At 34.5% G+C, this 24,105-nt stretch overlaps 1 long non-coding RNA gene across 1 annotated transcript; it reads right to left on the bottom strand.

The window, feature by feature from the left end:
- On the bottom strand, nucleotides 1-23,836 carry LOC128206801 (uncharacterized). The gene is made up of 3 exons (XR_008256586.1): nucleotides 23,728-23,836; nucleotides 21,036-21,125; nucleotides 1-369 (listed from the first exon to the last, which is right to left on the bottom strand). It is a non-coding gene; the product is annotated as an uncharacterized LOC128206801 (long non-coding RNA).
- Nucleotides 23,837-24,105: the final 269 nt, after the last annotated feature.

The following is a 24,105-nucleotide window of genomic DNA, read 5'->3' as shown; positions in this document are numbered from 1 at the left end:
GTAAAACAATATATACATTTATGAAAAATAACTTTAAAGAATGATGTTCTTTACACAATTTTTGTTATTTTAGAATTATTTCCTTTATTTTAAAGTCTAGTAAATAAACAGTGCTAAGTTGTCAACAGTTTTTATGATAAACGCTATCAGCTGTTAAAATTGCATTTCATTTTTTAAACCAATCTTAATTATCACCTCTCTTTCGTGTTTAACGTGCAGCATTATTTTTAACTAGTGTTTTGCACTTTGATCTGTGGAGGATCGAACGGCAACCATACCCATCTTCATTGTCTGATTGTCACCACGAAAGTATAAGCCAATCCCCTGCTTCATTGTCTGATTGTCACCAGGAAAGTATAAGCCAATCCCCTGTATAAAACAATATAAGTAGCAGGAAACCAGTTCTTAACATCTGAATGAGATATAGCGGATATCATAGAAGAGGTTACTCAAAACGGAATTTATAAGTGTTCTGATATTGATCAAAGCGAATATTTTTATAATTTTTAGGGTTCAATGTATAAACGTCGCTTTATTATATATTTCGCAACGTTATTCATTAAAGACGTCAAGTTAGAACTTATTGCACGAGTCTTATATCGTATGTATACGCAATTACTTGATGGTTACGCTATCTAAAACTAAAGTTACGAACGAACTGTCATCGGGCCTGTCAACTATTAACCTTATGCTTTTCCAACTTTGCTTTCATACTGACGATACAGGAACAGTTTTCTTGAACAGCAAGTGTGATGAAATCGACAACTGTGTCAGGCAGAGGTGTTTGTGCAACCAAGAAGTTGTGGTTCGTTTTGAAACACCGGAAAAGAGATTTGAAGTGCCTCACTTGCATATTTTATGGCGTTTTGTGTACGTTCGGCCTTTTCTGTATCGTTTTACATTTCGGCTTGTCTTTGTTGTTTTCTTTTGTATCATTCTAATCTTAATCGGTTTATTTATGTCGAATGTATTTAAAATAAAAAAAAGATCTGTTTAACTGCACATTTTATTATGTAACGTTTATCGTAAATTCAAGAATCTCAATTTATTTATTTTTCAATTATACACATTTAATTGATAACTCCGTTTGCAAAATCAAATTGATTATGATTGAACTGACAAAATGATGAAACTCTATGGGACATTTCAACAATGTATGAATCGTACAATTACTTTTCGAATCGATATTTTTTAGTAACTTATTATTATAGAAATATTCTTATAATTATAATCGTACAACTTCATTTCTTAGTTTTTGCAAAATTTGTTTGATTTTGCAAGTCACTATTTCAGTTTAATATGTGACATTTTTCGTTGAAATCAATTTCTTGATTTAACGATATTAGATTGTTTTCCATTGATAAGATGGCCACATACTGTGAGATGCATGCACCTCATTCAGCAATTAACTTAACAAACTATCATGTCCAAATAAAATATACACATACGTCAGGTTTCAAAAACAGATAAAGACGTGATCTGTTGGAATCATCTAAATATATACAAATCCAACAATACAGAACGTGTCAATATCAATTAAAGTGCAACGGAACTATCTCATTAATTGATCGGCAGTTTTCAAATAATATTTACCATTTTATCATTTAAAACCTGAATATCTAAAATGAGACTGACCTTTTGCCTATTTTCACTTGATTGCAAACTTAAAAACTATTTTTAACATGTGTGTACGGGAAATAATACATTACGGTATATCCATGGTGTACGGGAAATGTTATTTTTCCGAATACTCAGCGTGTACGAGAACTTGTGTATTTCCGTACATCAATAATATACGGGAATTTTACACGTCCGTATATTCATCGGAATCCCGTACTCTCAAAATGTATGGAAGAGCACAAATTCCCGTACAAGGAGACCGTACATGCCCGTTCACTCAAGATATACGGAGATGTAAGGTGCCGTACATAAATTAAAATATTTAGTATTAGCCATAAATCAACCACCCAGCATTATCAAATTTGTTTATCTGTTATCATTCGGACCTCTTTTTAATTTCATTAAAAGCTGTCAGAACCGATTAAAGCATTGATTTCTCTAAAAAGAAGGTTTTTACTAACACCTTCCTGATTTTCAACGTAACAGTGTTTTTAAGTCAAAGGTATAAATGTTGTTTATATCATGTATGCTATCAAATTAAACACCAATAGACCTGACTTGATTACATAATTCATTTTTTATGATAGCAATGGTGTACGGGTTAGTACACGCCCGTACATTGTCCCGTATAGTCAGGATGTACGAGTATAATAAATAAACGGGTCAAAACAGACCCTTATATTCAACATTCCGTGAATTTACCATACTCGTTGGATGTACGGGTTTAAGTACATTCCCGTATATTAAACCATTGTCTTCAGTGTCAACTCCTGCAAAGGGTTCAGGCCAAGAACCCTAACTACCTGTTAACTGTGCGTTTGAGACTCAAAAATTTATCATTTTAATTTATTTCTTAAAGCTGCACTCTTACAGATTGAGCGTTTTGACAACTTTTTTTCTGACAAAAGATCAGATCGCAGATTTTCATATTTCCGTTCGAAAATTAATGTTTTATGGCTTAAAACGTTACTGACGGTTTAAGAAAAATACATACTAACGGTTTAAGAAAAATGCATAAAACATCATTTTTTGAACTTATATATAAAATTCTGCGGTCTATTTTTTTGTCGGCAGTCTTATTTAACGCAGTTTTCGCAAATATTGGCTCGTTCCAAGACAAAAAATAAAAAAAAGTTGTCAAAACGTTCTATCTGTGTGAGTGCAGCTTTAACTTGCTTTTTATGAGCATTGGTTTTCAATTTGCTGTATTCAAATAACTCTAAATCTAATAATAACTGGTGTAAAATTATTCGCATGTGGGTAAGATTGTGTTGCAGCTGAAAATTGTCTTAATTGATTTGAATCTAAAAAGTAGGCTCAAGAGGTTAGTGATAGTAGCGGCGTATGTGCTACATTACATCTTAAGCAATAGGCAAACATACTAGATGTTGTGAGATTTCACAATGTAGGGTTATTCTGTGCATAATAAGGCTGCATGTACATATTTTAATATGCCCCATCCTGACCTTTCAATACTATCACACCAATGTCAGACGTTGTAAATTTGGTAAATAAGCATTTATATGTGATTTTTATATTTAATCATCCGACATTTTTAAACGCCTCAACATATATCAAATAATATAGTTTAATACATATATCACTTATGTTAACATACTATATGTTCATATTTATAAATTGTAAATAACTGTTGATACAGATCTATAAACGTATTAAACTACGTGGAAATGGTTTGCTTAACAGTTCTCAATAATGCATTGAACATGCGCTACAATAAATGCAAGTAGATATGTCGTAATTACTCTTTTTTGCAGAATGAATTTCATTTTTAAATCAAGTTACAACAGACAAACAGATAATGCATACTTGAAGGATAATATAAAGCTGGCCATACTTATATTATATGACTAAAACTGTTTATCGATAAACAATATTTCGAAACAAATGTTTCGCATGTAGCTTTGAAATAGCATTCGATTCATTTTTTTTGCAATTAATCGCTAATGAATCTTGGAAATGTACTATTTAAGGAATATATTGCGTGATTGGTGTCATATTCGGGGTATGTGCGCAGTTGGGCTCGTAAAAGTGCGTGGTATCCAAAGAACTACATGCGTACTATAACCAGCCCAACTGCATTCCCGATAATGACAACTAGAGCTGTCACAGGAGTGACGAATACCCCCAAATGCCGCCTGGACACAATAATGGCAAACCATTCCTTTGATAAGAGGCCATAACTCCAAGGTTACTGCACACTGCATCTTCTTGTCCGGAAACCGTTTTTCTATTTTCGTAACAGTGCACAAAAACCTTTACTCCACTGGCCCCATTTTCAATCACAAGCATTTTCTTCACAGAGGCTGCCTATACAGCAAGTTTCATCACAATATCTCATGCCCAATTAAAGTTATGAAGCAGAAACCATTTTTTTATTTTTAGTAACAGTGACCTTGACCTTGGCCCCAAAAGCCCAAATATCGAACTTGACATGTATCTACTGATGTTTCACCTGTGTACCAAAAAAATTAAAATCTGTCAAGCCTTTCATGAGTTATCGTCCGGAAACCTTTTTTCTATTTTTAGTAACAGTGACCTTGACCTTGGCCCCACCAGCCCCAATATCGAACTTGACCTGTATCTTCTGATGTTACACCTGTGTACCAATTTTTTTTTAAATCTGTCTAGCCTTTCATGAGTTATCGTCCGGAAACCATGAAAAAACCGACTGACCAACCGACCGACCGACCGACCGACCGACCAACCGACCAACCGACAAGCTCACTTACTTGATCTGAATCTTCTGATATTACACCTGTGTACCAAAAATTGTTCAAATCCGTCTAGCCTTTCATGAGTTATCGTCCGGTTTTTCTTTTTTTAGTAACAGTGACCTTGACCTTGGCCCCAAAAGCCCCAATATCGAACTTGACCTGTATCTTCTGATGTTACACCTGTGTTCCAAATAATGTTCAAATCTGTCTAGCCTTTCATGAGTTATTGTCCGGAAACCGTTTTTCTATTTTTAGTAACAGTGACCTTGAAAACCGACAGACCGACCGACCGACAGACCGACAGACCGACTGACAGACCGACCGACCGACCGACCGACCGACCGACAAGCTCACTTCTATATACCCCCTCAACCTTCGTTTGTGGGGGTATAATAATCATGCAATAATAATTTTTCATTACTTATATTTAAACTACCAGTTCATTATTTCTTTCCAGAATACTTAATTTCATTTTAGAAAACGAACAGTTATTCTTTTTCACGTCACAATAACGCGGGACTACACTAATCATTACAAAACACTTTTTAACATTAAATTAAAACGCTAAAGAAAACAATATTTTTATCAAACCATATATGTAAATTAACATTTTAAAATCTCACGCAAAATATCACCGAGGGCTAGCCGTCAATATCACCGCTGCGACCAGTTCGGCATGTACAATGATGTAATCCAATGTTAATATAAAATAAAGATCTGGTTTTACCGTAGGCGAATGCAACATGATTTCGGTGACATGTTTTGTGTTCTTCGACAATGATTCTTAGCCGCCTTAGACGTAGTTGCTGGGATTCCACCGGCAACCATTGAAAGCAGATCCCCGAGGCTGGTTACAAATTTTTGGTAGTTAAAGAAGTCGGAACCTACAGACGTGCATACCACAGTAGACACGACACTACTCAGAATTGAAAAAAACCAACACATGTTTAGTCTGTCAACATTTAATCACACGTCATTTCCTAAACGCTTTGCCATGTATCTTCATATAACAAATACCAATGATAATTTCAAAAGCAACAAAAGTCAAAACCATATCATGATCTTAGGACAATTCGGGGCTATCTAGATTTCTCTTGTTGTGCTATTTGTCGGACAATCAAACAGTTTCGCATATAGTTTTGTTTGGAGTATATGAACACTAGGTATAAAAATATTGTTAAACTGATAAGATGTGTAAAATATGTATTTGAATAGACCAGCACAGACATGAAAAATGGAAGCATAACAATACAAATCGTTGAATGTGTGTTTTGTTTCTGTTGTTTATGTAAAAGTTACAGCCAATACACCTTTTCTCAACTTATATATATCTTTACTTTGGCATACATAAGGATTTTACGAGTTGTGATTATTACATATGGCGTTCATAAACTTATTTCGGATAGTAAAGCGATTGTTATTCAAATCAATATATCAATCGATAACGAAAATATATATTATAAGAAATGTACGATCTGATTGAATTTAAATCGATATACTCTTCACATACCCTTTTGCATCTCAATAAATCTTATACATCCAATCAAAGAGTATCCTTTTTAAGATCTGCACCTCGCAGTAAGGGAATACATATTCAGTATGCTTTATGATAAACTTGATGATTTCAATTTTGAAATAATTAATCACCCTTCTTTAAATGGAGATGTTCCTAGTTCACCATCATATTTTTACTGCACAGTTGATAAGATTCGCTATAATAATTACAGATGCCACAAATTTCAGCTCTCGCAGTATTCTTATGGCGAAAAACTTCTAAACAGTGTTTCAGATATCATAAATTAAGAACAACTTTATCAAAATTTGTTAATTTTGGGCGTTATAATAGTTTATTAAAGTACAGTAGTAGACTTAAATCGCTGATTACTAATAGTATTACTCATCCCGATATTTATGGTGTTGATTTAATGACAATTTAAAAAAATGTTTCTAGCGGTTAGTTGGGCAGATAGACTTAATGAATTACTTGAAGTTTATTTAATCAGTGGATATAACGGCACTACTGTGAAGAGTACTTGCCATCCAGCTTATGATAATTAATTCCTTATACAAATTATAGGGTTGAATATAGCGTCCATACATAACTAAACTTTCAGTCCGTTGATATTCTGAAACATTCTCGCATTCAAATTATCCTAAAAACCGTCTTTGGCTGGCTAGAAATGTTCCAGCATGCAACGTCTCTTTCGTCATAGATGTAATCATTTGGAACAAAAATACGTAACACATGTCGTGAACACATGTCGTGATTATTTTTATTAATGTTTTTTCCCTAGTTTTAAAACAATGATGCTTTTTATAATGAAAGTCTATGATCACCCAGTATTAAACTTTTTTTCTAAGGCAGACTGTGTATGATGTTCATAGTTTCAAACAATTTCAGCATAGTATCTTTGAAAAATATTGCAATAGTTACTCTAACTTGTATTTCTTCGTTTGCAGAGTTGGTATCCCTAATCATTGAAATTCTTGAGGTTTACACATTAGTTAATTATTATTGTTTTTTTTATTATTAAGTTTCCCCAATTATTAAGTTTTCTCAATTTAATGCATACCTTGATAAGCTTTACTTTTTACGTTTCAACTATATTCAATATATTTGGGGACAGAGTGAGGCTTGTGCACGTAAACTAGTTTAAACCCCAGGCCCCAATTTCTCGAAACTACTTAAGCTTAACAGGCTTAAGTCGCTTATTACCATTAGCCAGAATACATACTGAAAATGGATTTTGATGAACGAAAAAGTTTTATTCTGATAATCATACAGATTATTCCTACATAATTTCTAAAAAATCTTGAAGAAGTAAATATAACACATTTTATAGAACAACAAAAATAGTGAGATTAGCTTAATCCTGTTAAAAAGGCTTAAGAAGTTTCGAGAAATTGGGGCCAGTGAATTAACATTTTACTGACGGTCTCAAGGCGGTCAAGCCTTGACAAACACACCTAGTTTTTATATAGTATATATGCACTGGGTTTTTTGTGGAGTTTTGTGCTGTTGTTCCATTTTTCTTGTTTTTATGTTTAGTTTTTGTGTTCGATGTGTTTAGCGTTTACCATGTGTCATTAAATCGGGTTTATGTTTAAACCTTTGGCTTGTGAAGTTGTTTCTGCAGATTTTTGTATATAAATATTACTATTCCTTTAATAATCCTTCTAAACATTAGATTGAACACGAACGAGACAACCTGTCTAACATAAACTCTGAAGCGTTTACATTTATTATAATTATTTAGAAATGCCTGTAAACATACTACTGTAACGGTCTTTGAAATATATTGTTAAAACAACTATGCAAGCCAGAGATAGACTTTTGTTAAACTAAGCAATATATGCTTAAATGGTAAATTCACTCTTTAATTTTACAGAATCTGTTTGCGTTTAGTGTTGAACTCGGGCTGCTAGTGTTTTCAAGACTTCATTCAATCGGTATAATATAGCCCATTTTACACAAAGTATTTTGTTAAATTTAAATAAAGGTTTTTAACATTAAAATTGTACTTTTATTTTTAGGTTTCGATGCTGTTATACTGGAACGGAAAATGATTGTTATATTCATCAGTCACATTTAACATTGTTTAGCAAACGATGTTACTTCTTTTGTGTTTTGGTTGCCTGATTGTATGATGCCATGCGCTGCAACATTGGAAATGAAACAGTTGAAGCATCTTCTTTATGATTGAACTATATTAAATCATAAAGAAACACTCGTATTAACAAAAAAATATGTACATTTTCCTCTGTGAATATTTTCAATTACTAGCTTTATATTTTAAACAATCCTTAAAAGTATGCATATACACGTTTTTCACAGCGTTTGCGGCACCTTACTGTTCGGAAGAATTGGAGAGCTTCCTGAAAGATAATTGTCGATTGCACCTTTGCACGACTAAGTACTGCGTTGAAGGATGTAAGGACGATTATTGGCAACCACCTTGTATGTGGCCTAGTCCAGATAGTTGTAAGAGTTGTGATCGATTAAACGGTAATTGTATATCCTGTAAGCCCCAGTAAACACCCTTCTTGCGATGATAACTGTATTTGACAGCAATCTGTGTGCGTTTCATGATAAACTGGGTTTTATGATTTAGCAGCCAATACAATACAGTGTGCACCATCGCTTATATTGATAATATTTATCAAAACGATTGAAAATGTTCTTGTTTCGAAATCTCTGAGGGCGAAAAATGTGAACTTGCATTGCTGGAAATTACGACATTCATAATTGCAGTTAAGTGCTACCAGATGGACTAAGTTTAACAAACACACTATCGTGCGGTTTGGAATTCACACAGACGACAACAGACAGACTGAATTTTACCTAGGCACTAGCAGACGCTTTGATTTTTACATTTACACTTTCAAATGGTCTGAATTTACATTAAAAGTAGTAACGCACGATCTTAGTTTGACGTTCTACATTTGACATAGAAACTTTCAAACAGTCTACCATTTTAAGGAGATCAGATAATGACATAGACACAATAATACGTTTTGAGTTAAAAAAGATATTTGTGTATGGTATGAGTTTGATTATTGACAGTATATGCTTGTCATCGGTTGACATAGATGATAACGGACGTTCTGACGTTGCAGTTGACACTATTCGAATGTCTGAGGTTGATATTAACACTATTCGACGGTCTGAGTTTTGAATAGATTATATCAGACTATCTTAGGCTGACATTGACTCTTATAGATGGCTTGAATTTGAGAAATATATTATAAGCTGAGTTTGACAGAGACACTACAAGATGGTTTTAACTTCACATTAAAACTATCATAGTCTAAACTTGACAAAGACACTAGTATATGACTGCCCGTGTTTCACAATGTCACGATCAGGTCGTCTGAATATGCTATATACAGAAACAATGAATATAGTACGGTCTGATTTTGATTTGAAACACAATCGGACGGTCTAAGGTTGATAATGACACTAATCAGAAACTATCAGGCGGTGTTAGATTGACATATACTCTTCTAGTCGTTCTTACGTTTATATTGACACCGTCAGACGGTATGAGATTGACATTGAAAAATTAGTTTGAAATGGCTGGTGTTTTAGATCGATATTGCCACTATCTGATGTTTTGCGATCGATATTGACATCTACCAGATATTCTGAAATCGACAATGGCAGTACCAGATGTTTGACACAGACACAATCAGACGGTCTGTGTTTGCCTCTATGGGACGGTCTAAATTTGAATTAGACATTTTCAGACGGTCTTAAATTGATAAAGATATAATCCAATTATACGTTTTTGGCTTGCCCTAAACACCTTGGACGGTTTAAAATTGACATTGACACTATTCGCCGGTAGAACATTGACATGGACACAATCTGATTGGCATAGATTGACAATGGCACTATAAACCGTCAAAACTTTACAGTAACACTATCAGACGTACGAGGTTTACACTGACAAGAACTGATGGTTTGAGATCGACATTGCAACTTTCATATTACTTTGGATTTGAGACTTATTTGAGACTGTCTGATGTTGAATTGAGCACTATCTAAGGCACTGAGGTTGACATTAAAACCAATTGACGATCTCCTTTTCACACACACCCTAAGACGATGTGAATTTAATATTTATACTATAACACACTTTGACTTGGACACAATTAAACGGTCTGAGCTTGACAAAGACACAACCAGATGGTTTCAGTTTGACACAGACACTAAACGAATGTCTGAGTTTGACAAAGACACTAAGACATGGACAGAATCTGCACTTACTACCATAAAATGAGCTCGGTGACCAAAACAGATTTATGTCCAATACCGAGAAATGAAGATAACATAGACAAAGGATTCGGGCCATTTTCACTAACAGATCAAAACGCTAAAGAGATATAAGCCTGTGATGGCATATACCAGAACAACGTTATGGCAAATTCGCCAGCTACATATAAGCGACTTATATGCTTTTCGATCTCAAGTCATTATATTTACGATGCATATCCCAGAACATGGTAATGGCAAATTCGCCATCTACATATAAGTGACTTATAAGCACGTCATTATGGTTACAATGGATATATTAATGATGTCATTATTTACTCATACGCATGGTAGTTGTATTACAATTATAGCCTATCTAATTAAAATTATTTTTGTAAACCGTTTGTAAATAAATTTTATTGTTGATGAAGAGATGTTATTGGTTTCTCATTCTCTGTTGCATTTGGTGATCGTTATTCAGTCAACAATCAATCAAAAACGCAGCATGCGTGCATCCTGTATGGTCGTGAGGCAAACATTCAGATGTATTTACACACTTAATCACCACAATGAAGCTCTTAAGAAACTCGTTGAGCTTTCTCGATAAGAAAAGAGATATAACACACTTCAATTCAATAGCGCACACTCCTTCCAGCTTGTTTATCAACGAGGAGTTGAGTTAAAGATTATCTCTCCCACACGCGCCACTTATAGGCAACATTCTACTTTATTGATACAGGGTATACAAATATTGTCACATAAGCTGACCTTTAACATTGGATGTGTTTGTTGGCCCTTGGTTTGTTGTGTGGATAATATTCTAATGAGATACAAAAAACAATCTTTTCGTTAAGGTTTAGGCACACGATGGATCGACAATAGAAGTAATAATTGTCTCTCAAGTACAATTCGAATACCGAAAATCTACAGCATACAGTTGTTCTTGACAGTTGCACAACTTGCTTCATAACAAAACAGGTGAATTAACTCAGTTGTTCATGAACAAATGGTACAATAATCAAGACAGTTACCTTCGATAAAAATAACCTGGATGTCGGTCACTAACTACACGAGTATTTATTTCTTCAATCAACAAACTATTTATGCTGATTTAGCCCCAGTAGATAACTTCAAAAAAGAATAATAATAGCGTGCGAGTTGTGCTGTTTGTGATCTAAATATTCCGCTTATACTTTTGGGTGAATCTTTCCTACGGCTAAACAGCATAATAAATCATACAAACTTTGAAACTAGAGTTTACAGGAAAAACAGCATTGAATGGCAAATGTTCGTAGTTCAAAAACAAGTGATTGATGTAATTAAAGAAATATCTATAGTCCAATGGGTATTTACTACACAGAGACATAACTTATCATTTCGATATATTGCAGCATATTGTTGACAATAATAACGCAACTGGGCACCACAGTTTGGTGAGTATAACAATAAGAAATTAAATGGAAATTTGAGGGAAACAAAATTCAATTTGAATTTAATGAAAAGATTGGTGACATTGCAAAGCAATTGAGCTGGTCTGTTTAGCACGGAAAACTGTACTATTCTAACGAACTTTGTGCTGAAATCACTGATTTAGTGAAGAAAAGATATAAGTTGATTAGAATAGCTGATTCTTCCACTGGCGGATGGGAAACTGTTCGACAGTATGAAACCAATCCTGTTGCTAGCGACTCGGACGATGAGAGTAAAATCCAGAAGGCTGAGAACAGGGCGCTCAAACGGAAGCGTCCAAGCTGTCGAGGCCGGGATTCGAGCTCTTTGCCTTCTTCTAGTGGGGGTATCGGTGGTAACAGTCAGGCGTGGGGTGCAGATGTGGCACCTAGACCATGGTTGCAGCCGTCATTTGGGCGCAAAGTCTTTTCGTGGCCCCCACAGCAACGGTAACTTCAGCTACGCCCCAACAGTCGGTTTCGGTGTGATGGCAGCGCTAGGCCCATGTTTCGGATGTGGAGAGTTCAGTCACTTCCGAAGGAACTGTCCTAATGTTGCACGGCCCGCAACCGTCACCGGAAGTCAACCAGATGGGAAGAAGTAGCAGTGGGTCCTCATCAGCGGAGAGTAACAGAGAGTTTTTGAAAGATGAGTATGATTTTGACAGGTTCACACATAATTATTTTGAGTATGAGCAAGGGCAGAAAATATCATTGTTAGGGGAAGACTAAAAGAAAATCTAAATTTTTGGAAAGCAATTAATGCATGTTATTTTGTTATTGATATGATAGAAAATGGGTATAAAATTCCATTATATTCAAACCCTCCTAGATCATTTAGTAAGAATAACAAGTCCGCTATGTTAGAACCAGAATTTGTTTATGAAGCAATACAGAATCTGTTAGACAGAAATTTGATTGAAAAATGTACTGAAATTCCTTATGTTGTTAATCCCTTGACTGTCTCTGTGCAAAGTTCCGGTAAGAAAAGACTATTTTTAGACTTAAGAAATGTAAACAAACATATTTGGAAACAGTCCGTCATGTATGAAGTAGTTTTGTCTTATTTAAAAAAAAAGATTGTTCATGTTTAAATTCGATTTGACAAGCGCATATCATTTCATAGAAATTTATGAACCTCATACACAGTATTTGGGGTTTTCCTGGAAATCTCAGAACTATCTATTCAAGGTTTTGGCATTTGGGTTCTCCTCAGCCTCTGCAGTTTTCTCAAAAGTATGCAGACCTTTAATAGCAAAATGGCGTAGTGAAGGAAAGCTAATTTCCATATTTTTAGACGATGGGTTTGGCTGTGTCAGAACATGCAATAACTCAGGATTTAGGCTTACAAGTTAAATCTGATTTGTTATCATCGGGGTTCGTACCAAGTGCAAAGAAATCAGTCTGGGTACCAGTGCAAAAGATGGAATATTTGGGTGGTATGCTTGCTATTCTAATTAGTGTGATTTTTATACCAGATCGTAGATTAGAGAATGTGTTAGGTACTATTTCAGAAATTGTTCAATTTTTGAAACCGCAAAGACGAGTTCCTATCAGGAAATTGGCCAGTTTGGTTGGACAGATCGTATCTATGTCCATCGTTCTGGGACATATTTCTCAAATAATAACACTTTATTTATCTATGGAAATTTTAGCTGCGTCGTATTGGGATGCATATGTACATGTATCTAGAGAGAGCGTAGAGCAATTGGAATTTTGGAAATCCAATTTAAAACTCCTAAATAGCACTGATTTGGTTAAGCAGGTTACATGCTCAAAAATAATGTTATCTGACGATAGAGATAGTGGTTACGGTGGCTATGAGGTTTCTACGATAAGTGGTGTGTCGCATGGGGAATGGAGATTTGATGAAGCTGTACAGTCATCAACTTGGCGCGAGCTCACTGCGGTGTATCGCGTGTTAATGTCACTTTGTCACGTGTTGGCAAATCAACGTGTCAAATGGTATTCAGATAATCAAGTTGTGCTTCTATTGTTAAAAAAGGGTCAATGAAAAGGGATCTCCATGATATAGCTATTAGTATCTTCAAAGTTTGTATGAAAAATTCAATCTCGCTTGAGTTAGAATAGATACCGAGATCCCAAAATGAAAGGGCAGACTACTTATCTAGAATAGTGGATTATGATGATTGGGGTATCTCGTTTGAAACATTGGACATAATTATTCAGAGGTTTGGCATTGGTTGTAGACTGGTTTGAATCAGAACACAATGCTAAATTGCCAGTATTTTTCTCTAGGTGTTGGAATCCGTTTTTAACAGGGACGGCCGCCTTTTCTGAGTCATGGTTCATGACTCAGAAAAGGCGGCCGTCCCTGTTAAAAACGGATTCCAACACCTAGAGAAAGGTTGGGCTTACTTGTACCCCCAATTTGCATGATTTTTAGAGTCATACGCAAACTAGAAATTGATCGAGTAAAGGGAGTTTTGGTAGTTCCCTATTGGAAGTCAGCAATGTTTTGGCCATTATTGTGTCCAAATGGGATATTCATATCAAATATTGTTTGTATGATTGATTTGCCAACACAACGATATTTGTATGTAGCATGTCAGAACGAAAAGGGCATTTTTGGGAATGCAGATCTTAAATTTAGAATGTTAGCTTTGTTGATCGATTTTCAGGGAGAGTATTCTGTAGATGAAAACTAATATGGATTGTTATAACCTCCCTTTGCATAAATGTACAAAAGCGGCTTCGCTGAGCTAAGGCGGCTTCGCCTTGAGAGACATTCATAGGTGGCTTCGCCAGAAATCAATGAATTATAGTACACGGTGGCTTCACCAGTACAGTTATATTATATTGAAACATGTTGTTATCCAGCATTTCAGTGATGTTAATATATGTTTACAATGTTTGTTTTCGAAGAGCTTTTTAACTTACTTTTGTTAATATTTCCATACCATCTGGGAACAATATTAGTGTTATTTTCCTCCCAGATACCATTCGTTATTGAAACTTTAATTGTTTTTTTCTTATACCTTTATATTTGCAGACACACAAAGATGACATAGATGCTTTACCGGAAGTCTTGGTGGGAAAGGTGGATCTTCTCCCGGAACTGCTGCTAAAGTCCAGGGCGCTGAATACCAGCCGTAAATACGAAAACAGTTTTATACGTTGGTAAAAGTGGGCTTTAACTAACGGTTTAGGAAGACGGAATATTTTGCATGATAAGGCTTTCAATGTTGCAATATATTTGTGTTCTTTGAGTCAAAGTGCTAAAAGTGCAAGTCCAGTCTTGTCTGCTTTTTATGCTTTAAAATGGTATCACGATTTGTATGATTTGGAGTCTCCAACAAATTCAAAATTGGTAACAAATGTTTTAGAAGCTGGTAAGCGTATTTAGGCAAAGCCAACTGTTAAAAAAGAGCCGGTTACCTCGGTCATTCTTCTTCAAGAATCTACGAGTATCGCAATTTAAAAAGTCAAAGGATCATTTGCGCGTGTTTATTGGCATTTGCTGGCTTCATGCGTATTTCAGAACTTCTTAACATTAAATTATCCGATATTAAAATTTATGAAACTTTTATGACAATTTTCATAGAAAGCAGTTAGACAGACAGATATAGAGATGGTTCTTGGATAACCATTGCTAGAACTGGTTCTTGTATATGTCCTGTGTCTAATGTTGAACAGTTTATTCAGTGGGGTGAATTCAGTGAAAATGATTTTTTTATTTTCCAATTTGTGTAAGACTAAGAATGGATATAAAGCGAGGAAAGCTAACAAGGCGATGTCCTATACGAACTTAAGGGATGAATTTATTCGAACACTTGCTCCTCATGTTGACACTCTTTGAGATCTGGGGGAGCTACATGTGCCGCCAATAATGGCGTCAACGACAGACTGTTCAAGAGACATGGACGTTGGTTAAGTGAGTCTGCGAAAGATGGATATGTAAAAGATTCTTTAAAAGATAGATTAGCTGTGTCATTATTAAATTGCTTATCACTCTGTTATACAATTTCGTTTATTCGTGTGTTCAAGCATGTCTATATTTCATTAATTCTAGAATATTGAAAAATTTATTCAATGAGTGTGTTTGCCCGTTCTTTGAAGTTCATCGGTTCTCCCAAATGCTTTCTCTACAGTGAGATTTCCAAATTACGAATTTGAAATGATGTTATCATTTATCTGTAAGTGTTATGGAATTCTATGCGTGGAATGAATGTGGCATTTCGATATATTTACTGCAAGAATTTATCAATGACCTATAATTAAGAGTTTCAAAAAGTCGGTTAAAATGACAAATGCTGAAAAAGTTTAATTGATTTTCTTTAAAAGAGGAATGGGCGTGGAAAAACCAAGGTACTTAGTGTCTTGAAAACGTATTCCATCGTAATATAACGCTTGTACTTCGAGCGATGAAACAAAATAATCAATAAAGATTCAATAATGTATATCTTCAAGATTCATTCCCGAAAATAAACCGTAGCATTCGCGTTGTTGAACTTTTAAGCATTAGCATCGGAATGGAGGACGGTGCAAATTTAAGATATTTATATAACATTTGTGTAACATAAATAGTTTGTAATGAGTAAAAACGGCAAAGAGCAGATGTTGGAATACATGTTTTGATAAGTATTCTATCAGCTGTTAAGACACAATGAAATTGATGGAATTGATACCTCTATAACAAACACAAATAGCTATGATGCCATAATTTTGCCAACATCTGCATTGTTGACTGACAATTTGTAAGAATAAAAAGGATGAACTCTACATAAATACTTTTATAAAAAAAACCGAATAGCCATGATGCCTTACGTTTACAAAATTCTGCGTTGTTGACGTTACAATTTGTAAAAAATAAAGAACTCTACATTTTTCGTACTATACCCGAAACAGTTCGTAAATGATCTTCAAAAAAAAGCAGCAGATATTTTAAAACTGAATTATTTTGCGATACAATATATTTAATTATTTACTTCACCTGTATAGTATCGCAGAACAAGCACAGTATGAATCAGAGCGTGTAAATACAGAGATACCTACTCATTCCATTAGTATGGCGTCAACAACCAAACTGCCAATACCAGTACATAGCTGAAAAACAACATGTTTGAGAACGCAATCTATTAGAATGCTACACAACACTAAAGAATTTTTTTTAAATGCATAAAAAAAAACAAAAAAAAATATCACAGGTTTATAAAAATTAAAACAAAAAAGTCAAATTAGATCATTGTGTATGCCTTTTTCTGAAGCTTTATACGAGGTATAAAACACTGCGATTTGTTTTACCAAAAACTCAAGTTGGCATTTTAGAAAGCACCTATAAATAAATTCGACCAACATCTCAAGTAACAGATTGAAGTCCTATCGAATTCAAAAGCAAGTCAATTTGATTCGTCAAATAACATTAATCTGAAAGGTTTGCCGCTCTATGAAAGACGAAAAGGATTAACAGCGGATGGAAAATCAACGAAAACACAATCATTATCATCAATTTCTGAAAACATATTTGTATATGTATATGTATTTGTCGATATTTGTTTATTTATTGAAGTCTAGCAATTTTTTTCAGCAAAAATCCTCATATTACAACCAAAATAATCATATCAGAACAAATTCATGAGGTGTTAAGTAAACTCCCGATTACCTGTACGAAATTATCTCTTATCTAGAGTATCTCAACAAGCCATTAAGTGGTATGTGTGTGTGTGCAAATAGAAGAAGAGGACTTTAACGCAAATGGAGATAACAATGTGTCCATAACTCCATGTTCCCATGGTTTATTTTTACATCTAAGAAAGACGACCCTTCTAATCTTAAACAGAGTCCCTGCCATCTTTTGTAAAACAATGTTCTCCCCTTAGTCAATAAACATAACTATTTCCAGGTAGACCGCTATACAACTGTAGATATACGTTGATGTTAAACTAGCACACGCAAAAAGGAAACACCGAAAATATGCTGCGAAACCCGCATTGCAACGAAACAATATGTTAAACGAGGAACTAATAGGAATCGAATGCATATACACAGAAGTGAATAACGTTCAATTATCTTCCGCGGAATGGCGATGACTTACCTTAAATGTACAATTACTTATTCAACTCTTTAAACTCAAAATATAAGCATAATTTTACTTTAGTAGCTACAGACACGTCTAATGCATTACGTGGATTGATAACGATACAAGGATATGCTAGTATATTTACAATGTTACGATACATATAAACCATCCATTATTTAGTATTATTGCATAAAATGTGTGTTTTCGGTCCGTCATCGTGGTGTGTTAAAATGTAAAACCCCAGGCGTTATCGGTAGAAATTGTGCATTATTCAGTAATTTCAGGTGCCGTTAATAACCGGCGTTTTGTTTGATATGAGCGCTATCAGGGCCATCATTATAACAATAGACACTGACCGACCTGGTTTCAAACCGAAAGTGGGTCAACGATACAAATATTTGCACAAAAACATATTTCAGCTTATATACCTAAATACAAATATTAAAGAAATTAAATATGCCCCATTTAACCTACATATTTTTCTGAGTTGTCTGTTCCTGGAAAGCTCAGGTGTGTTTACTAGATAGTACATTTTGCAGTTGTTTCGATTATTTGTTTGCTTTAAAAGCACTAAATTATGTCTAAAACGTTTTACTCCTTCCAACTTGAGTTATATATGTCATTTTTATTTAGAACAAACGATATATTTGGACATGATTCCATTACCTCGTATGTAATAAAAAAAGAGTTTTCAAATATATATATTTTCTCTGATGCTGAAGATGCTGTACATTTTATCCAGGATGTTTGATCATTTTTTTCAGGTTTAAATTAGTTGCCAAACATTTAAATGTTACAGTAGGAATATATCGCTAACTAATTGATTTCCCGATAGGTATTTTGTGTAAATATTCCAAGTAATCCAGTCTATTTCTAAAAAAAACACAGTTTATAATCGACTGAACAATGAAAATATGGCGTCAAAAAATAAAAGTGTAGTGTTATGTTGCGGCCCTTGTCAAACTTAATGTAAATCTCTTTGAATGACATCGCTCGTGACATCACTCAATTTCCTGTTATGGAGGTTATTTGGAACTAATTGTTTTTGCATTTTCGTGACATTAAACAACTTTTTTAACACAAAAGTTACTCATGGTGTTTATTTTATGCTACGCATTCGGGCTATAAACCATTTTGCGGGTCTTTGCATATGGTAACGCCCTAAAAAATTGTATTAACCATATAATAAACGCAAGAAATAATGATGTGATGAAAGATAATTTATTCTTATTTTGAAATTACCGCCAAAAATGTACAGTTTATAGAAAAACAACGAAACTGAAGTGAACGAGAGTATGCTGAATGAGATTCCGAGCGTAGTTGTGAAGAATACTACAAAGGACATATCCACCATGTATGTACTACGAACTGAATACCATTTTAAATGTACTATGTAAGATATGTATGGGTGCATTTGGCTATTACCGTTACTGGCCGAATCAATAACCATACACAATTTGTCTTATGGAAACCATAAAATTGTTTCAATCTTTAATTGCACTTATGACTATCATAAACATTCAAATGCTGTATCATTTGTACGCAGCGTTTATAAATCATATATCATTACTCTGTAGTTATGTTGTCATTAACAATTCAAAAACGCCCCTGAGCAAAGCGATGATAAGTGCAACACTATCAACGCCCCTTAGGGATGATAAGTGGCACATTGTCAACGTCCCTTGGCACAGAGATGATAAGTGCAACACTGACAAGGCCCCTTGGCACATGGATGATAAGTGCAACACTGTCAACGCCCCTTGGCACAGGGATGATAAGTGAAACACTGTCAACGCCCCTTGGCACAGCGATGATAAGTGCAACACTGTCAACGCCCCTTGGCACAGGGATGATAAGTGCAACACTGTCAACGCCCCTTAGCACAGCGATGATAAGTGCAACACTGTCAACGCCCCTTAACACAGCGATGATAAGTGCAACACTGTCAACGCCCCTTAACACAGGGATGATAAGTGCAACACTGTCAACGCCCCTTAACACAGGGATGATAAGTGCAACACTGTCAACGCCCCTTAACACAGGGATGATAAGTGCAACACTGTCAACGCCCCTTAACACAGCGATGATAAGTGCAACACTGGCAACACCCCTAAACACAGGGATGATAAGTGCAACACTGTCAACGCCCTTAACACAAGGGTGATAAGTGCAACACTGTCAACGCCCCTTGGCACAGCGATAATAAGTGCAACACTGTCAACGCCTTTTGGCACTGCGATGATAAGTGCAAAACTGGCAACGCCCCTTAAAACAGGGGTGATAAGTGCAACACTGTCAACGCCTCTTAACACAGGGATGATAAGTGTAACATTGTCAACGCACCTTAGCACAGGGTTGATAAGTGTAACAGTTTGAATTTTGCCACGAATGTGTGCTGAAATCATTTAATTACAGTCAATATTCGAATTTAACTGAGAATGTATCTAGTGCATTACATGCCTAGATAATACGATTGCCTTTGCCAGGTTAACAACACCATACGAATAGAATTCATACTTATAATTACTGAAAGATGAAAGACTTGTCAAGTGTTCACGAAAATAAACTGAAACTGTTTCAATGGCATTTTTCCAAAGGATTAGATATCTTGATACCTAAATATTTGACAATATCTTAGAAAGTGATTGTCTAAATGTTCCCAAATTACATGTGTGTGCCAAGATGACATTGTCACAACCACCGGTCAATAGCACACCAGTGAAATAAATAGATTTTTTTCTCCTGTTTTAACATACATATTTGTATACTTTTTTTGTTAATAGACCACATATGTCTAATAATTTATCCATTATGTATGCTGTTGTGTGTTACATACATGCGACAATTAATCCGACAACCCCTATGGTAATGCGAGCTGTCACCTACGTACGTGATGACAGTATAGATATCGATATGTAAAATGGGGCTGTGTTACGATCAATCTAAGACTAATAATTTCCTCACCTAAAATCCAAAATTCCGTAGGCCGGTTTTAAGAAAAATAAAACTTCATTATTATTTTAAACTACAAAGTTTCACAGAGTCAAGTTCTACCTGTGGTGACAAAATTAATCTGAAAAAATCTTAAAGAGACTAGACATTAGATGATACAATTGCAAGGAAGAACAAACGAACATTGTCTAAAAATTACATATAATTGATATTGCTGTATACATAGCATTTCATATTACTTACTAGTGTATCACATCGCTTACTTCACGAGTATCAAACGCATTCACTGGGTTTGTCAACCACGCTTTAATCCCAGTAAATTTACATATTGCGTCGGTATATGTATCTGTACTAATGACGGGACTTTCATATGCTAGATATACACACTATAAACTGGGACACTATTATGCGCTATTTTTAAACGGGTAAACTGAGCTAAGACAGCGACTAAATGCTCTTTTTAATTATGTAAAATGATGTATTACCGGTCTCATTCTAGCTCGTGTTGACAATTCTATGCTTGTTTTGTGGAAATAATGTACTCGCTGATTCTGGACCCATCTGGTGTCTAGCACCTATATAACGATATTTTATGCATTAACATTTGTATCACTTATTGTACAATATACTTTAATAAATGTTAATGAATGAAAATAAATGCAATGTAATTATTGTATATCTAATGCCAAATTGTGATTTTATTCGTTTATTTGCTTAAAGTTCAAATTCATTCTGATATCTCATGTTCCCGGCATTCCGGCTTGTACGCTTTTAGTTAAACTGAAATCCGAGTTGAAATGACCTATTTAGCATTTTTCCAGGTCAAAAAGCCTTTAAGTACCATAAGGTCATATACTATATACATATCCTTTCTCTTAACTCAAGCCTCTTTGAAATGATACATAAATAATATGGGGTCATAAGTCATCACATTAAGGGACACGCTCATTTGTTTTGACACCAATTTCGTTTTCTCGGTAATGCACCTAAGAACACTTATATTATAACTATTTTAGTCATTGATACCGAAATTGCAGAAAAATACACTTAATGTATAAAAAGATATTCTTGTTTCAGTGGGTGGTAAACACACGCCGGTAAAGTCAATGATTCCCCCCCCCCCCCCGAAAAATGACATCAAAACTAAACACCCACAATGACTCATACACAAACATATGGATAACTTAACCTTTAACCCTGTTGTTAAAAAACATTACTAACGCTATTGAAAATTGTTGACTTCAAAGCCAATAATATTAGAGCATATATCAACATTTCTTGAAGGGTTCCAGCCGTCAGTATCTTAGTTTAACACTCCTAATGAATTTCCACACATTATATCGTTATACCAAAAAGTCAATATTACAAAAACATGAGCGAGTCCCTTTAAGTAAATATGAAAACTTTAAAAAATCTCTAAAATGGCTTATCTAACTTTTATATGACTATTTAGTCAGGCTTTATGTATTTTAAGATTAACAAGTATGATATCAATACCATATTGTTACTTATTTAGCCCACTGCATATTACAGTGCAAAATGTAATATATACCTTAACGATTTAGTGTCTGTTTGTGGCTACGTGCAGGTGAATATGTTTATCGACTGTTAGTGGATAAAAGACGACCTTGAGTTTTGTCCCAGGTATTATATAGCCTTATGTAGTTATCATGATAAAGTTTTGCGACAGTTGTAAACGTAACTGAATGTCATTTTGCAAAACGAGTAATTCAATATTCATTTGATGATACCAGCTTACAAAAACATTATAATACAACTGTAGTTTTGATTTAATCGTATGGCTGAGTAAACGCAAACACATGTTTAGCCTCATGCCTTAGCCAAAAGGATCGCCGTACAGATTATAATTAAATAATTCAGAAGAACTCTGCCGTTCAAAATCCATTAAACAGTTACAACCTCCAACTTTTAATTTAGTTATTAAAGTAGTTCGTTTTATTAATTGGGTTTATTAAACTATGGCTAGTATAGAGACTTTTCGAGCTCAACACTAGGACATTAGGATCTATGTTTTGTCGTTTAAACATTTAGTCGGCGCTGGTTTGTAGGTAAAACAAAACAAGCAATTCTAAATTGAAAAAAACAAAAAACAGTATGAAATCGTTTAAAGATATAGTATGACGGATTCTAACAAATATGTCATACTCAAATAGTTTTAGATAAATATACCAAAATTAAATATGGAGGAAACGGTCAGAGAGCTTGACACAATACAATCAGGCGGGTCTTGCATATTTTTTCGTGCGTGTAACATTTAAGTGGAAGTGGGCCTCTCTTGTTCTTGATGGAACTATGGGCACAACATAGCATGTTAGGCCAGAATTTATGGCCAGGTATTGTCTAAACGTTCCCAAATTACATGTGTGTTCCAAGATGACATTGCCACAACCACAGGTCAAAAGCACACCAGTGAAAGAAATGATACAACATGATTATTGATGCTTTGATATAAGCATAACATCAATATAATAAAACACTGCTGAATAGTGTGTGTTGACAATCAGACTTTAAAACAACAAATAAAACATTAAGGCTAAGCATGATCTTGTAAACACTGTTATGGCCCTGATCACTGTGGTGATAAGTGCAACGCTATAGGTAGGTGATAAGGTCAATCTTAGAAGTAAATAATTCCAGTCATAAATTAAATAGCTTTTACATCCAATTGTTATGAAACTTGGTAAGAATACATGTATGCATGTTGTCTTGAAAATAAATAAACATGGTTTACATCAGCTGAAAAGCTAGGCCACTAGGCAACATATTAGATAATCAAATACCCGCATAATAATTAAAAAACACAACAACTCATTTTCCTTTTCAATATGATTAAAGTTGAGTTATCAAAAGCATTTCCACATATTATAAATTAATACAGTTTGTAAATACGTTGTAAATATAATACCGAATATTCCAACATTGCATTCAGGTACATACGTACCTATAACATAAACAACTATGATCGATACAATGGGCATGGACATTTTCATGATTTAGAAAATGAATTTTCAATTGAACAAGTTAACACATGAACAATTAAAGGTCATAGAAAAATGATGTCTCAACAATTTCAAAAGTTATTTCATATTATCCAGTAACAACCATTTGTTTTTTATAAAAGTAACATGTATATTGAAACATTGAACGTACACATACTTGTAGGTATACAAAGTAAAAAGTCCTATAAATGTGAATGCATATGTTTGCATATCATGTTTTATCCTTTCTGACATGCCTCTTATGTTAACCCAGTTATCATGATAGCATATGCTCCTCTTATCTGATGAAAACAAACGTGATTTAAACGGCCATACTTACAAAACAGTCATGTACATTGAAGGTATTGCCTTATTTGGACGAGAAAATATCATTCGATTATCCCGAAGAAACCGGTTGAAGCCAGTATGTAAGCTTAAAACATGTAATTGGAGTCGTTTAAGGCCAACGAATTTTATGTCTTTGTTTCTCTACATTGTTGTCAAAACAAAATACCGGTTGAGAAATACAAATAAAAAAACAATTGAAACTAGTCTA

The sequence above is a fragment of the Mya arenaria genome, chromosome 10 (assembly GCF_026914265.1).
Source record: "Mya arenaria isolate MELC-2E11 chromosome 10, ASM2691426v1".
NCBI classification, from domain to species: Eukaryota; Metazoa; Mollusca; class Bivalvia; order Myida; family Myidae; genus Mya; species Mya arenaria.
The sequence above is the reverse complement of the archived record's forward strand: the minus strand, read 5'-3'. Positions and strand labels throughout refer to the sequence as shown.